Here is a 14,744-nt window from a genome sequence, read left to right as displayed (position 1 = left end):
AAGCCTGTTGTACATACGTTTTCATTTTTCAGAGAGCCAATCGTTTAACATTTATCAGCACATCCATAGCTCTCTCTCCCCTCAAATTACTTTTCCTTGACTTAATTTGAGTCCAAGATCCATCCCTCCCCTGCCCTATAGGCAGGAACTGTTCTCCTTTTAGTCCTTGGTGACCGAGGATAGTGCCTTGCACACGGTCAGCATTTAATAAATGTTAGTGAAATGGAATTGCATCATACAACCCATCTCACAAGAAGTCTTCTGTAAGAACATGAGTATTTGTAGAGCTTCAAGAAGTCAACAAATGGCTCCTTCAAAACTCACCTCAAAGTAGGAGGTTAAGTTCCCTTTTTGACTAATGGTCTCCTTGGGGAAGGACAGAGGCTGGTGTATAGGGGATGCCCAAAGAACATCAAAAGGTCTCTTACTACAAGGGAATAACTCATATTTTTAGAGCTAGAAAGAACCTCAGAGGTCATTTTAAAAAAATACTTTACATATTTTAAGCAATTTTTTAATTTTAAAAAATCTGTTTTTTCTCCCTTCCCCTTCCCCAATTGGAAAACAAAAACAGAAACTTTGTAACAAATAAGTACAGTCAAGCAAAATAAATTCCCACATTATTATGTCCAAAAAGGCTGCCTCATTCTGCACCCTGAGCCCAAAACTTCTCTATTAAGAGAAGGATAGCATATTTCATCCTGAATAGTCATTGCATTGATCAAAGGTCTTAATTCTTCAAAGTTTTGTGTCTTTACAATGTTAGTGTTATTTTATAAATAGTCATCCTAGTTCTACTCACTTGACTTTGCATCAGTTCATATAAGTCTTCCCAAGTTTCTCAGAAATTGTCTCTTTCATCATTTCCTTGAACACAACCCCCTCATTTTACAAATGAAGAAAGTGAGACCCAGGGGAATTAAAGTGACTTCCCCAAGGTAGTCAACATCAGAGGCAGGATTTGAACCCAGATCCTGACACCAGAGACAGCGCTCTTCCCACTGTCCAAAGCTATTTTCATGGGAGAGGATGAAGATTAAAAGGACTTCATTATGCACCAAGCATAGATTGTAATGTAAGTTACTAAAGGTAGAGAACATCTCTTTGAGCCTGGTGCACGTGAAATGAGGGAGTTATTAGTCAGGACATAGGATCACAGATTTAGAGCTGGAGGGGGCCTTAAAAGTGATTTGATCTAACTCCCTCATTTTCTAGATGAAGAAACAAAAGTGACTTTCCCAAGATCACACAGGTAACAAGTAATAGACTGGGATTTGAACTCAAATCCAGAATTCTTTCCACTGTACCATGCTATAGCCTCCACCAATACTTCAAAATGAAGGGTCATTCAAGTGAACTTAGGGCTCCCTTCCTTATCCCTTACCCTTTCTCTTCCTGGAAATGTTCTTGGCTCTCCTACGTAGAAAGTATGGGCTTGGATTCAGACCTTTGTTTGGGTTCAGATAATGTCATTCATTTAGCGAATACTAGAAAAACCCAAGGGACAGATACTTTGTAAATGTGGGTGTTTTTTTCATGCCTCATGATAATCTGGGGCAGTAGGTTAAGTTATTAGTCATAGTGGGGAGACATGGAAGAAAAAGAAGACACAATCCAGGAAACAACGCAATAGCATTTACCAAATTAAGTAGAATCACCAAATGTTAGATCTAGAAGGAACCAGGCAATTAAACAACGAGCACTCTTTCTACTATGCTACATGGTCTTCCCATAATAGAGACTCAAAAATTGTTGAGTTCACTTAGTCCTTGTCTGGAGGACTGAAGGAGAGATTGACCTTTGTGAAGGTCAATCGTCATATCTCCTTCTCTTCTCCACTTTTTTTCCTTCAACTTGTGTAGTGTTCGAGGTTTGTCTTACCTTGCTAAGAAAAGGTGACTCTGACCAGTAAATAAACCTAAAGGTTGCATTTAACTTCTCCTTCCTCTTTTAGGGGTCAACATTAAGTTCCTTAACTTGCCTTTTGCAGCTACACCTATTGTGAACATTATTGTTTTTCCTTTAAAAACATTATCAGGGCCCTCATTTTGTGGCAAATCCTAGTCACCAGACATTGTTGAGGACCAGAATGGAGGCAGTGTGGTTAAATGAAAGACCCCCAGCATTGGGAGTCAGGAGATCTGGTTTCAAGGCCTAGCTCTGCACCTAACAGGATATACACATTCCTGAAATGACTTAAGAAAATGTACACTATCGGAAGTTGGTGACTAATTATTTTTCTTTATCATAAGGGAAGATTCAATCTGGAGTGTAGAGGAGGGAAGAGTTTTTTCCCTCCCCAATGAGCAGTAGTTATATGAAGACAAAAGACATCAATAAAACATATTTTAAAAAAAGAAAGCTTTTATAAACTACCTAGGATCACAGAATATTAGAGGTAGCATAAGGCTCCTATATGAGACACCTCCCCCCAATAGTATGAATGAATGAATGACTAGGAAGTAACATGCCAGACCCTGTGATGAGTACTGGAGATACATACAAAAGCAAAACAGTCCCTTTTCTCAAGGGTCTTACATTCTAAAAGAAGAAAACATACATAAGGGAGTCACAGGCCAGAGAGGAGTGATTTGGTTTTTGGAGTTAATGGGGATAGTAAATGCAGTCATAGGACAATTGATTGACAGTCTTCTCAAAGAATAGTAGTGTTGATTGAACTATTTTTCCCAGAGCTAGAAGTGGAAAGGAGAGAGGAGGGGTGCTTACAAAGAAGCATGACAGGAAGATGGTCAGAGAGCAGTATGATGGGTCTGGGTGTGGAGCGAGCTAGATATAGTGAACTCTCATCAGTTAGAAGCCTGAACTCCCAGGGTGGGACCTGACATGCTGGGTTCAAGTTAAGGCAGAGGGTAGAGAATAGTAACAAAGGCCAGAGATTGCTCATAGTATATGACATTCCATCCCTTATCTCCCTCAGTGCCTTTGATTGACAGGCTGTCCCCAGTGACTAGAATATACTCCTTCCTCACTTCAGACACCTAAAATCCCTAGTTTCTTTGAAAGCTCAGGTTAAACACCACCTCCTACACTAGATCTTTCTTATTCTCCCAACTATTAGTCTTTTCCTCTTAAGTTGCCTTGTATTAAGTCATCCAGGGTTAGCCTAGGCCAGGGGTAGGGAGCCTGCAGCCTCAAAGGCCATATGTGGCCCTCTAGGTTCTCAAGTACAGCCCTTTGATTGAACCCAAACTTCACAGACAAATCCCCTTAATAATTTGTTCTGTAAAACTTGGATTCAGTCAAAAGGCCAAACTTGAGGACCTACAGAGCTACATGGAGTCACAGGCCTAGGCCACAGGTTCCTAGACAATTATCCCACTCTACTTAAAGTAAATGACAATACCCCAATACCTATATGGGTTGTTTGCTAGGTGTGAATAAGGCCTCAATACCCCCATTGAGTCAATAAATCAATCATAGGTTTTAGACTAATTTCAAAAAACAAGTCCTTGATCGATTTAGATATCTTTGACAGTCATTAGAAGAACCTGAATGATACTACACAGGAAGTCTGTCTGGATGAATTGAGGTACTTGGTCACACCCTGTGAGGTTTGTATAAGATAAATGAGCTAGTTCTAATCAAGAAATTTGAGCATCTAATGGCTTAATGGGAAGCAAGGTCCCTGTAAAGGCATGAGTAGAGGTGGGGAGGGTGAGGAGACCACCTCAGCCTTGATCTCAGGGGTGTGCTGGTAAATGTTTAACAACCAGCTCTCCAAAAAAAAAGAATTGTACATCAAATACACTTTTATGTTTAATCTTTAACATCTTCTTCATCACTTTCTTAAGCCTATAAACAACTAATAAAATAATCAAGCCACAATTTGTGGCATTTGCCAATTTCCTAGGTGAAAATGCTCAAAATGAAAATTTAACATTTAAATTTTTAATATTTTATTTTTCTACAATTTCATGTAAAAATAATTTTAACATTCTTTTTTCAAAGTTTGAGTTCCAAATTCTCTTCCTCTCTTCCCTCCCCCCCCATTGAGAAGGCAAGCAATTTGACATAGGTTATACATGTGTAGTCTTGCAAAATACATTTCCAGAACATGCTCTTTCAAGTCAGCTCCAGCACACCCCTACTCTGTCTTCTCCTCTATCCCTTTGACTGGAGGAGGACCAGAAGATTTGGACTTTTCATTATACCCAGGACAGCAGCAAATGGCTTCAACACCAGTATCTGAAGCCCAGGACAAATTGCCTACAACAAAAGCTGTACCGTCCCTAAGGAACTTCAGAAATACCTCACAAAGGGAAGAAAATGGCTCCTAGCAAACAAGAGCTGCGTTAGCCCTGGGCTATATATGCTTCAAACTTGAACCCACTTTCATCTGGACTCTATATGTGCTTGTGGGAAAGTATGTCAGACTTTTTAGAGGGTTGTTTTTTTTTTTTTTTTTGTTTTGTTTATTTTTCACCAAATGTTGTTCTTATACCACTTTAGTAAATACTTCTTTCTGAAAGCTAATTGCATCTGACTGACTGATTGATAACAACTGATAGTCACAATGAAGACACACCAGTAGGGCTCATGAGCTATAACATTACAGAAGACACACTTCAACCCCTTGGGACTACATCTAGAACTGAGAGGGAGATGTAGCATTTGAGCTCTGGGGACTCAACCTGCCAGTGAGAATACAGATTTTGGAGAATAGCTCCAAAGCCCATATTCATTTTGCATATATTCATATGTGTGTGTGTGTATACATATATAAAATATAAACTAAGGGCAAAGAGAGTTTTATTTTTGTCTTTTTATTCTTAGTGCCCATAGCAGTGTCTGAAGGATAATAATTACCTAATAAAAGCTCATTAATTGATTAATTGCTTAGCTAATGCTTATTTAGTATTTCGTTGGTTGATAGTAGGTGCTAAGTAAATATTTGCCAAAATGACTTAGCTCAACTTGACCCATTCTTCAAAGAGAGCAATGGGTCTAGTCCTGGCTGTGATATGAATTAACTCATTATGTAAAGTTAAACAAGTTACTTTCCCTCTCTGGGCTTTAGTTTTCACCATTTATAAAATTAGATTATAAAATTATAAACCAACTATATAATATCAACAATCCATTTCAGTTTTAAAGTTATGTGATTTTTTGACTCTAAGAATATTTGAAGCTTAGACAGTGGAATGATCAATTATTTCAATTCAATGAATATGTATTAAACTCCTACAATGTACAAGATACTGTGCTGGGCCCCTGGGAACACAAAAACAAAAATGAAAAGGGCAATCTTAGCCCTTAAAGAACTTATAGTCTCCTGGAGAGAGAACAGCATAGATTATTACATTATGTATGTATATATATAATACCTATACACATATATATATACATATATAGTACATAAACACACACATACCTATACATACACACACACACACACACACACACAATAATTTTAAGAAGTAAAGAAAGCAACAACAACTGGGGAAGTCAGGAAAGGCTTCTGGGTAGGAAGCAATACTTGACCTGGGCCTTGAAGGGATTCCAAGGGAGAGGTGGGGATGGAGAGTATTGCAGATAACTAGCAACAGCTGTGCAGCATACACTGGAGGGAGATGGAATGAGGATCAGCAAGTTAGGTAGTCAGCCTGGAATGTGGAGTTCATGAGGGAAAGGAATATGAAACAGATCTGGAGAGGTAGGCTGGAGCCAGAATACGAAGATTTTTTAATGTCAAACAGAGGAATTATATTTGAAACTAAAGGCAATAGGGAGTCATTGGAGCTTCATGAACAGAAAAGTGACATGGTCAGACAAGTGCTTTAGGAATACCAATTAAAGGGGCAGCTAGATGGTGCAGTGGATAGAGCACCAGCCCTGGAATTAGAAGGACCTGAGTTCAAATTTGGCCTTAGACATTTACTAGCTGTGTGACCCTGGGCGAGTCATTTAATCCTAATCGCCTAAAAAAAAATCACAAGCAGGAATACCAATTAAGTAATCTATTGGAGGACAGGTAGGTAGTACAGTGGTTAGAGTGCAGGCCTGAAGTCAGGAAGACTCATCCTCCCGAGTTCAGATCTGTCCTCAGACATTTTTAAAAATTAATTTATTTGATTTTTCAACAATCACTTCCATAAGCTTTTGAGTTTTAAATTTTTCTCCCTCTCCCTCCCCTTCCTCCCAAAGACAGTTCAAAATCTGATATAGGCTATACATACACATTTCTATTATACATATTTTCACGTTAGTGATGTTGTAAGGAAGAATTAGAACCAATAGGAGGAACCACCAGAAAGAGAAAACAAAACAAAACAGAAGAAGAAAAAAAATAGCAAATAGTATGCTTCAATCTGCATTCCCACTCCATAGTTCTTTCTTTGAATTCGGATTGACCTCAGACATTTACTGGCTGTGTAACCCTGGGCAAGTCAATTAACTCTGTTTGCCTCAGTTTCCTCATCTGTAAAATGAGCTAGAGAAGGAAATGGCAAACCACTCCAGTATCTTTGTCAAGAAAACCCCAAATGGGGTCAAGAAAAGCCAGACAGGACTGAAAAATGACTCAACAACAACAAGTTTAGTGAAAGAGGAATTGGAGAGGTAAAGAGATTAGAAGCAGAGAGGCTAACTAGGAGGCTATAGCTGTAGTGCCGAATAATGATGCTACTGGCCTAAAATAGTCTGATTGCCTAGGAGCAGAGAGATAAATATATAAGAAATGCTGTAAGTATAAGCCAACAAGACTTAGAAACTGATTGGGTATTGGGGGAGGGGGAGAGACGGTGAATGAGTGAAGAGTTGAGGATGACTTTTATGTTGCAAACTCGGGTGACTGAGAAAATGTAGTTTCAACAAACATGAGGAAGTGAGTGAGGAGGGGAAGTATTTAGGGGAAAATATAATGAGTTCTGTTTTGGACTTGGTGAGTTTGGGATAGCTATGGGACATCCAGGTGGAGATGTCCTGCAGACAGCTGAAGTTATGAGACTAGAACTCAGGAGATGGAGGAGGGCTTGGATATGTCAAATTTGGAGTTATCTACTTAGAGATTATATTGGAACCTATTGGTTCTCTCTGAGAGAGTGTTTAAAAAAAGAAGATAAGAAAGCCCAGGACAGAGCCTTTGTATAGACTGGCATAGGCTTCCAGGAAAGGCTTCATGTATGTTACGGGTTGAGCTTGACTCAGGTCAGTCCCATGGTAATTTAGATCTTATATTGAAATTAAGTGAGACACTCATAGATCCTTCAACAGTTAACAAAATAAGATCTACTTAGACATAGCAGGGGAAGGATGATGAGTAAGGATTTGAAGCAACAACACCATGTGTTTAGTCTACTGAATGCCACCCTGCCTCTGAGTTGCCCAGGATGGTCCACTAGCCAAAAATCAGAGAATAATTCGAGCTGCTTGTGCCTTTTTGTATTCATTAACCAGGAAGTGACGTCAGTGAAACTTTAGTCCCCTGAGCCAAAGAAGTTTTGAGGATGGTTTCAATACTTTTTTTTTTTGCAAGGCAGTTGGGACTAAGTGACTTGCCTAGGGTCACACAGCTAGTGAGTATCATATGTCTGAGGCCGGATTTGAACTCAGGTCCTCCGGACTCCAGGGCCAGTGCTCTATCCATTGTGCCACCTAGCTGTCCCTCAATACCTTCTTCTTCTTCTCTTTTTTTTTTGCTAGGCAATGGGGTTAAGGAACTTGCCCAAGGTCACACAGGTAGTAAATGTCAAGTGTCTGAGGTCAGATTTGAACTCAGGTCCTCCTGACTCCAGGACTGGTGCTCTATCCACTGTGCCACCTAGCTGTCCTTCAATACCTTCTTAAGAAAAAGAACTAGCCTAGCTTCTACGGTGGGTGACTCTGGGAGATATTCTTGATATTCTTCCTACCACAGCGAGAGAAGTGTTTGAAAGTGGACCTGAAGATGGACAGGGTTTGGAGAGATGATGGACAAGTAATTCCATTGGGAGTGGTTGAGAATGACCCTTTGAAAAGATGTTGTAAAGGGGATTTATGTCCAGGTATAAGTTGGGTGCTTGGACTGGATGAGGGAAGTCATGTGCTAGAGACCCTCGGAAAGAGGAAAAGAACTGTGAGGTCACTTTTAAACTCTAAGCTCTGTAGAGTTTCATGGAAGAGATGTGAATTCATCTGGGCTTTGAAGCATGATTTGGAGTTGAATAGGCAAAGAGGAGGTAGATAAGAGATTAGATCCAGAGAGAAAGAGAGCAAAGGGGACTAAAATCCTTCCACAACCAGAGAATACATTTTTAATTGCTGGTAACATGTTAAATCTTGAAGTTTCCTCCAACTAATCATCATCAGAGACTCGCCAAGTCAGCAAACCACATCCCTGCCGAAATCACCTGTTCAGCTGATAGAACACCAAGAGAGTTTCTTTGCCCATGAACACCTCCAGGCAATCAGGTGAACATGCCAGATAGTGGGGTGAAGGCGAGGAAGAGATAGAGATAAGGGCTGGTGGGCAGAACTGCTTCTCAGGAGACAGGCAGATAAACACATGTCCCAGCACCCACTGGACTCATTTAGAGGCAGTCAGGCCACAAGTAAGGCTTGTGGACCTCTGCTCCCTACCTCCCTTAGAATTCAGTTCAGTAAATTACTAACCAGCTGCTACCTGGGGCTAATCTCTTCCCCTCTCTGGTCCTGTTTTCTCCTCTGACAAAAGGAGGGAGGTCAAGCTAGATAACAGCTAAACTAGATTCAGATTGTCTTTAAGATATAATGTTCTATTTATTGAGTATCTACTGTGTTACTAGCATTGAGCGAGATGCTGTGTAGAAAATCAGAGAAAACTTTGTGTTTGATTGAAGAGAGGAGAGATAGAGAACAGACTGAATGTACTCTTTAGTTGTATGCTATAGAGTGAGTCACAAAGCTATGTGGGCTTCATTTTCTGTTAAATGTGGAGATTATATCAAATAGTCCGTAAGTTATCCTTAGCTATAAACCTGTACTCTGATGATTGTGTTAAAATTGAACACAATTAAGGACCAAAATATATTCTGTAGGTAAGTACTATAGGAAGGCAGAAAGGGCGAGGGAGTAAAAACAGCTAGTCAGAACCAGAACATCACAGCCAGACCATCCCTGAAAGCATAGACTTTGAGAACTTTTAGGAACCTTAAAACAAAGAATGTTAGAGTTTGAAGGGATGTTGGAAGTTAGATTGTTGGAACTAGATCATGTAGGCCAATAGTGTCCATCTCAAATAGAAATGGGAGCCACTAAACAGTACATAAGGATCTCTGTGGTCCCCATATTGATGTAGAAAATCACATGTTAACATAAATTGTGGGTTTTTTCTTTTTATTTCTTTTGTTAAATATTTCCCAATTAAATTTTAATCTGATTCCCTAGGAGTATTGTGGCAGCATGACCTCTGATCTAGGCCATCCACTTAATTTTACAATTATAGAAACTGAGGCCCTGAGAGGGTAAGTGACCAGAGATCACACAGAAAGCTAACAATAGTTAATAGCTGAAGCCAAGTCTCTTGAGGACTAAGGGCTTTTTAATTCATTGAGTTCTACAAGCCACTTGTTGCCTGAATCAGGCTGAGCGCTAGGTACTGCAGGATACACAAAGTTGTATAAAGAAGTCTCCCTGATCTCAAGGGGCTCACAGTCTAGAAGGGGAGATACAACCTGTTCATAAACCACCAGGATCTAAAGCAGGATAGGTGAGTGGCAGTGGGAACCCCATAAATATTCTTGACCAGGAAAGTAACAGATAGAAATTACCCACTTGGATCCCTGGGGGAGGCCTACCCTAGAGACTGGGCTCAGGGCTCAACTCTTCCTAAGATTCTTAAGGGTATGTGACTGCCTTCTGTATCTCAACTTTTCATAGAAAATCCATAAAAACAATGTGGAGAACCAGGTGGCGAAGGGCTGTCTACTGCTACGGTACTTCCCAGGGTTGGCTATTAAGCTCCTGGCTCTGCCTAAGTTTCAAAATGAGAGCAGAAAAGATGCCACCTCAGCCCTGTCCTAAGGTGAGGTAGTGGTTGCATGTATGAACTTGAATCCTGGGAAACCCCACCCTTTCCCTTGTCTCTTTATTTCCTAGTCCCGAGTGGCAATAATTAACCACTGAGGGATCCGAAGCACAGAGAGCTTAAACTACTGACCAAATTCACACCATGTATCAAGAGTAGAACTGGGACAAGACAAATCTTCCTCCTGAATCCAGTCCCAGTGGCTCTTTAGTCAATGAGCATGGTCAGAGAGGACTAGCACCTCTGGTTTAAGGGCTTGCCTAGCCTTTCCAGGGCTACTTATCCACCTTTGGTGTCCACCTGTCACCCAATTCTCACCTGTGGCTCCAAGAAGCTGTAGCACACACAGTGACCATGCTTCAGTAAATCCATCTCAGCAAATGGGCTGAACTAGGTGGAGAGTAATCTACAGGCCTCAAACCCATCAGTGAATTAGGGAGATATCTACCACAAGCATGTGAAGACTTCCTCTGGCAGAATAGGCAGATGTAAATTCTAAAGAATTTGTTCCAATGGCCATGAAGGCAGCTGAAGCAGAAACTGTGGGCCACGTTGAGCTTGGACAGACATGGAAGATGCCAAGGTCATCCACTGCATCCTGGGGCCATCATCAGTTGTCTTGGCTTTTGTCCTGCCCCTGGACTTCCTTGACTCTGGAAAGAGAGAGTGAGCCTGATGACTTTGTGCAAATCAGCCTCATTTAAATCCAGTTCATGCAAGTCAGAACACCGCCCAAAATGTCACTGATCCTCTTCAAAGGATGAACAACTATAGATTGAGCAACTGTCATGGGACCTCAGCCCAGACCTGAACCAAGGAAGGGTATTGGGGGAAAAGGACACAATACATGCCCTGGAGGAATCAATTAATCAGCAATGTTTAAGTGGTTTAAATACTTACTAAATGCCCACACCTATTAAGTGCTGAGACCCAGGGTCCCTGCCCTCAAGGGGCTCAATTTCTAATGGAGGAGACAAATGCTAATAACTATGAACTTACAAGATACATGCAATGAGAAGGCACTGGGGTGGGGGAGGGGGAACCTAGGAAAACCTACTGCAGAAGATAGGATTTATTGTTGGTGGTGGTTTCTCCTTTTCAGAGAGGACCAATGACATCATGGAGAAATGACTTGACTTGCAGGTGAATTGGATTTAAGTGAGGCAGAGCTGCACAAAGTCCTCAGTCTTACTCTCTTTTTCTGAGTCACAGAAGTCCAGTGGCAGGGACAAAAGTCAGGATGACTGGAGATGGCCTGGGATGCAATGGATGACCTTGATGACTTCGATATCTGATCATGCTCTAAGCCCCACAACACCTACTTCAGCCATCTTTGTGGCAGTTGGAACAAATTGTTCTCATCCACCCATGGGGAGGTGGGCAGAAGGGGGGAGTTTAGCTAAGTCCTGAGGGAATCCAGGGAAGCTAGTTGCTGGAAAGTGTAGAAGAAGAACATTACAGGGATGGGGGACAGCCAGTACAGGGGCAACCAATGGAGTATCTTGTGTGAGCAACAGCAGATTGACCAGAGTAGTGAGGCCATAGAGTTCATGGAGGGAAACAAGGTGTAAGAAAACTAGAAAGGAAGGAAAAGGTCAGGTTGTGAAGAGCTTTAAATGGCAAACATTGAACTTAATACTCTGGGTGACAGAGTGACTGCAGTTTATTGAGTGGGGGAGGAGGACCCGGTGACACAAACCAGAGATTTAGGAAAATCACTTTGGCAGCTGAGTGGAAAATGGATTGGCATGGGGAGAGAAGAGTCAGGAAGACCAATTAAAAGGCTATTTGAGGAGGCAATATTCAGATGCATGAAACAAAGAAAAAAATATCTAATTGACTAGCTAACTGTATGGTATAGCCTATAATGGCTCGAGGAGCTCAGAGTAAGGAGAGATCAGTATTTGTTGGTGCACCAAGGAAAGTTTCCTGGGGGAAGTGGAACTTGAGTTTGCATGATGGGTAGAATTTTTTGTTATGTTTTATTGATGCTTCTTCTTCCCACATTGCTATTATTTGTTAATATCCACCCTTCCTTATACTAATAGAACTCAATATGTAACAGAGAAGTAGAAGTAACTAAAACAGACACATTTGACCATGACTAATTGATATAAGCATCTATTTCTTTCCCCACCTGTTATCCACCACCTCTTTACTAAGAGGGTGGAGAAATGTTAATTTTCAGTCATCCAGAGTCTAGATTCATCGAATTAATCTGAGTTCTGATGTCTTTTAGTGTGGTTTTCCTTCATATTATTTTGGTCATTGTATATATTATTTTCTTGGTTCTGTTTATTTTGCTCTGGTTCACACAAGTCTTGACGAGTTTCTTGGAACTCTTCATATTCCTTTCTCACAATGCAATAATGTGCTATTACATTCATATACCACTGTGGGTTCAGTCATTTCCCGATCAATGGGTACTCCATTTGTTTCCAATTTTTTTCATCCTTGAAGAGTTGCTATGAATATTTTACACATGGGAACTTTTTGTCTTTGACCTCCTTGGGGCATATGACCAGCAGTGGGATCCCTAGGTCAAAGGGTATGAATAATTCAGTGACTTTGCTGTCATAGCTCCAAGTTGTTTCCTAGCACAATTGGACCAATTATAGCTCCACCAACAGAGGAGTATTAAATGGGCCTAACATCCCACAAAGGAGGATGAGTATAATTTTAATAATAGCTAGCATAGCTATAGAGATTTAAGGTTTAAAAAGTACTTCTTGTTATTGTTGTTGTTGTTGTTGAGTTGTGTCTGACTCTTTGTGACCCCCATGGACCACAGCATGCCAGTCCCTTCTATCCTCCACTATCTCTAGAAGTCTGTCCAAGTTCATGTTCATTGTTTCCATGATACTGCTTATTCATCTCATCCTCTGTGGTCCCCTTTTTCTTTTGCCTTCAATCTTTCCCATCATCAGGGTCTTTTCCAATGAGTCCCATCTTCTCATTATGTGGCCAAAGTATGTAAGCTTCAGCTTCAGTGTTTGACTTTCCAGTAAATAGCCTGAATTAATTTCTTTAAGTATTAATTGATTTGATCTCCTTTCATCCAAGGGAATCTCTTTTGATTTGTTTTATTGTTTCTTGATGTTTCATAAAGTCATTAGCTTCCATTTGCCCAATTCACTTGCCGAGTTAAGTAATTATTTTCTTCATGGAGCTTTTGAACCTCCTTTTCCATTTGGCTAATTTTACTTTTTAAAGAGTTCTTTTCTTCAGTGAATTTTTGTATATCTTTTTCCATTTGGCCAATTCTGCTTTTCAAGGCATTCTCTTCATTGGATTTTTGTGCCTCTTTTACCATTTAGCCTATTCTGATTTTTAAGGTGTTATTTTCTTCAGTAATTTTTTTGTACCTTCTTTACCAAGCCATTGACTCTTTTTTTCATGATTTTCTTGCATCACCTTCATTTTCCCCTCCAATTTTCCCTCTATCTCTCTCACTTGATTTAAAAAATCTTTTTTGATTTTCTATGGCCTGTTATTTTCTCATTTTTCCAGCCCTAGGCCTACTGCTGGTTTGCTGGGGCCTGGACTTTAGTGGATTGGGCTCCACTCTCACTGTGGTGCAACAGACCTTTCCTGTCAAACTTCTAAGTTGTCTTGGGCTAGAAAATTGTTTCACCCCATCATTTTGTGGGTTCTGCTGCTCCAGATTTTGAGGCATTATTCAAAGGTTTTTGGAGAAGTTTTGAGGAGAGTTCAGGCAGGTCTCTACCTTTTCTCTGCCATCTTGGCTTTGCCTCCACCCCCCTCCCTCCAAGGGACTCTCAAAAGTCTTTTTCAGCACCACAGTTTGAAAGTATCATTTCTGTAGAGCTCAGCTTTCATTATAGTCTAATTCTTACAGCCATACATTGCTACTGAAAAAAATATAGCTTTGACTATATGGATCTTTGTTTGCAAGGTGATGTCTCTGCTTTTTAGTATGCTGTCCAGATTTGCCATAGCTTTCCTTCTATGGCTGTAGTCACCATCTGCAGTGATCTTTGAGCCCAAGAATATAAAATCTGACACTGCTTCCATTTCTCCTCCTTCTATTTGCCAGGAAGTTGCCAAGATTTTAGTTTTCTTTTTTCGTATTAAGCTTCAAGACATCTTCTACATTCTCCTCTTTCACCCTCATCAAGAGGCTTCTTAATTCCTCTTCACTTTCTGCCATTAGAGTGGTATCATCTGTGTATCTGAGATTGTTAATCTTTCCCCTGACAACCTTAATTCCAGCCTTTGATCCATCCAACCTGGCATTTTGCATGATGTATTCTGCATATAAGTTAAATAAATAAGGTGATAATATATAATAGTGTTGCCGTACTCCTTTTCCAATCTTAAATCAATCAGTTGTTCCATGTTTGGTTCTAACTGGATATATAAAGATGCCTCAGGAAACAAGTGAGATGATCTGGTACTCCCATCTCTGAGAACATGTCATATTTTGTTGTGATCCACACAGTCAAAGGCTTTGTGTAGTCAATGAAGTAGAAGCAGATTTTTTTTCTCTAGAACTCTCCTGCATTCTCCATAATCCAGCAAATATTACAACCTGGTCTCTAGTTCCTATGCCTCATTGAAAATCAGCTAGCTCTTCCGGTAATTCTCAGTTCACATATTGCTGAAGCCTCGCTTGCAGAATCTTAAGTATATCCTTGCTGGAGTGTGAAATGAGCACAATTGTTCAGTAATTTGAACATTCCTTGGTATTGCCCTTCTTTAGAATTAGGATGTAAACTGA

This window comes from Vombatus ursinus, unplaced genomic scaffold (assembly GCF_900497805.2).
Source record: "Vombatus ursinus unplaced genomic scaffold, bare-nosed wombat genome assembly UNPS02014793.1, whole genome shotgun sequence".
NCBI lineage: Eukaryota > Metazoa > Chordata > Mammalia > Diprotodontia > Vombatidae > Vombatus > Vombatus ursinus.
Note: the sequence above shows the minus strand (reverse complement) of the source record.